Source organism: Gekko japonicus, unplaced genomic scaffold (genome assembly GCF_001447785.1).
Source record: "Gekko japonicus isolate JY-2015 unplaced genomic scaffold, Gekko_japonicus_V1.1 scaffold2589, whole genome shotgun sequence".
Taxonomy (NCBI): Eukaryota; Metazoa; Chordata; class Lepidosauria; order Squamata; family Gekkonidae; genus Gekko; species Gekko japonicus.
In genome coordinates, this window is record NW_015160915.1 from 243,924 (window position 1) to 247,645 (window position 3,722).

Here is a 3,722-nt window from a genome sequence, read left to right on the forward strand (position 1 = left end):
CCTAGCACGAGTTTATATGTTGGTGCTACCACAGTTATATTGTGATATATGATATTGTTCTTTTTTGGTTGTTGTTCTTGTTCTTGTTGATTTGTTTTATTATAAAATAAAATTATAAATTGGAAAAAAGCTGGGTTACTTTAGCCCTTGATATGGAAGAGAAACTACCCTTCCTTCCCAATAGCTGACATTGACTGGAGGATTTCCAAAAGGGCACTTCCATTTACACAATGGCTTCACTCCCTCTGCAGTCCAGCAATCCTTTACCATTCTGGTAGCCCTGAAAATCAGTGTATGATCCAGGGGCAGGGTTTCTCTCGTGTAAATGTGACATTTAGAAAAGCTAACCTTGGGTAGGTTGCGACAATTTTTTTTGAACTTCCATAGAGGAAGTTCATAATTTCTGGACCAAAATCAAGGTGATGGTGGTACTGGTTTTCTGAAGGTGCTTACAGGATCCTGTGTGCTGCCTTTGCTGTAGGACTGTAGCCAGCATGGATCTGTCAAAAGTCTCACTTTGGCTTGTGTGAAGGACTCCTGTGGCCTGAGTCCTGTTGGGATTCTGGATTCTCACTTTGTAGCATCCACACCCTGTTCAGTCAATTCCAAAACATCCTTTGCCTTAAATAGCACCGGACTGCATTTTAAAAACTCGAACTACAGAATTCTGGCACAAAATTGTGCTGAAGCGAAGCATCAACTTTCTAGATCAGATATTCTGTGCCTTTTGCTTTCTAAATCCTACAGAAGCTGTAACTGGGAATGTTGAAAATTACATTACGATAACAGAAATGTGGGTATCTGCAAGCAAAGATGGGAGGAGGATCCCCGCTCCCTCAGATTTGTTTCTGCATCAATACTTTTGGGAACTGCTATTCTTGTTGCAAGATGATCTATAAATACAATGGTTTGATGTTTATTCTCTGTTCCTTTTGCTTCTCCAGACATTCTGCGTTGGGCGTTTCCAAAGAAAAGAGGTAAATTTTGACGCCTGAGACAGAACAAAATTAACAACAAGGAGAAGGGACTTGTCAGGAGGTTTTCTAGTCATGTTTCATTGACATTTGAGAATTCCATCCTATGAACGTGAGAATCATAAATGGGTTAGTTATGGAAAGTGGGAAAGAGGAATGGGGAAACAGTAAGTGATTTTGTCCTGCCAACCTAGCAGTTCGAAAGCAAGAAATTGCAAGTAGATAAATAGGTACCACTTCGGTGGGAAGGTAACAGCGTTCCATGCACGTTGGTGTTTAGTCACGCCGGCCACATGACCACGGAAATGTCTTCGGACAGCGCTGGCTCTTCGGCTTTGAAACGGAGATGAGCACCGCAACCCTAGAGTCGGATTCGACTGGCTTTCGAGCAAGGGAACCTTTACCTTTAAGTGATTTTGAGTGTGAGTCTTTTAACCTGAGAACATCATAAGCCCTCCTGTATTGGTCCCAGGTCCATCTAGTCCAGAACCCTGTTTCCATCAACGGACACCGGGCTGAGCAGGGCGCAACAGGCTCGGTGGTGGTCACGCTCCATGGCCCCGCCTGGCTGCTTGGGAGGAGACTCCAACTCAGAGGGGTAGTTCAGCTGTCCCCTTTATTCAGTAGTCTCCTGGACACAATTTCTCCTTTGGGAACAGGCTCGCCTCCCAGGAAGAGTTCCCTAACTTCTCCAGGCTGTGCGCCTTCTTCCCACTTCTCTCTCTGTCACCCATCCCAGGCTACTTTGCTAAGGAGAATAAGTACAGTGTGGGCGTTCAGAGGGTCAGACGAGGCCTGGTGGAATCTTGAGTTCCAATCCCAATGAGCCATTCAGATGAGTGAGGGACCTGGAGCCACCCTTCCTTAGCTTGACCTACTTCACAGGGCTGTTGTGAGGATAAACTAAAGGAACGATGAATCTTCAGACCAGCCTCATTTCCTTCTTTGATCGAGTGACGAGCTTACTGGGTCGAGGGAATGCTGTTGATGTTGCTTACCTGGATTTCATTAAAGCTTTTGACAGGGTTCCCCATGATGTTCTGATGGGTAAACTAGAGGACTGTTACTGTAGGATAGTTCGGTGGAGAGGGAACTGGTTGGAGAACCACACGCAGAGGGTAGCTGTCAATGGCATTTCATCTGAATGGAGGGAGGTGTCCAGGGTGGTGCCACAGGGCTCAGTTCTGGGCCAGGTGCTTTTCAATATTTTTATAAATAATCTGGAGGAGGGTATAGAGGGGCTACTCATTAAATTTGCGATGACACTGAATGGGGAGGAGCAGCAAACACACTAGAAGGTAGAGATAGAATTCAGTGAGATCTGAACATGCTGGAAAAGTGGGAGGATATGAACAATATGCAATTTAACAAGGGTAAGTGCCAAGTTCTACATCTGAATAACAAAAATGAAAAACACGCATACTCGATGGGGGATACACTTCTGAGTAGCCCTGTGTGTGAAGAAGATCTTGGGGTAAGGGTGGACCGAATGTTAAATATGAGTCGCCAGTGTGATGTGGTGAGAAAAAAGGCTAATGCAATCTTGGGGTGTATCAACAGAGGCATAACATCCAAATCACAAGATGTCATAGTCCCACTGTACACTGCACTGGTCAGGCCACACCTGGAATATTTTATGCAGAATGTGGACAGAATGGAGCGGGTGCAGAGGTGAGCGATGAGGATGATCAGGGGCCTGGAGACCAAGCCCTGTGAGGAAAGGCGGAGGGGCTTGGGAATGTTCAGTCTGGAGAAGAGGCGGTGGAGGGGGGACATGATTGCTCTCTAAGTATTTGAAGGGCTGTCACGTAGAGGAGGGCAGGGAGCTGTTCCTGTTGGCAGCAGAAGGTAGGACTTGCAATAATGGGTTTAAATTAAGGGCGGGAAAGTACGGGCTGGATATGAGGAAAAACCTTTTTACAGTCAGAGTTGTGCAACGGTGGAATCAGCTGCCTCGGGAGGTGGTGAGCTCCCCCTCCCTGGCAGTCTTTAAGCAGTGGATGGACAAACACTTGTCAGGGATGCTCTAGGCTGATCCTGCACTGAGCAGGGGGTTGGACTAGATGGCCTGTAGAACCCCTTCCAGCTCTGTGATTCTATGATTCCTTGGATGATGGGCGAGATAAATATATGTCATAGTGATAATCTTTAACTGTTTTCCAGGATAATGGCAAAGGATGAGGTCAGCTCTGGGAGGGTGAACTATTTCCCTGTCAGCCCTTTGAGATGATAGTGACTCTGGGCCTCAACAAAAAGAACTCTGCCTCACAATCCTGTCTTGAGAAATATGAGAATTCTCCCAATCGTGTGGCAGAGACCAGGCCCTTGGGAAAGGGTGTTTTGGGGACTCTTGTCAGGTTTTCTATTCATGTTTCATTGACATTTGAGAATGTAACTTGGTTATTAAGTTGCTACGAGACGAGATCCAGCAGCACTTGTGGGGGGGGGATCCCACCCCCACCAGTTTATCTCCCCTGCTCCTGGCTTCGCCATCCTGCCACTGGCTCTAGCTGGCCCTCCCCCATTTCATGACTGCTTCCACCCATCTGGCCACCACCAAGACTTTTCACGGGTCAGTTTTAGCTGGCTGATAGAGAAAGGGATACCCAGTGAACAATGGGAAGAATCCAGTGAAATTCTTGGAGAACACTACATAAAGGCACAACTCCTCCTTGTACTTGTGCTGTTTCCCTCTTCTTATTCTGCAATGTGTGGTTTCGGCAGCTTAGAGGTGAACAGAGACTCCCC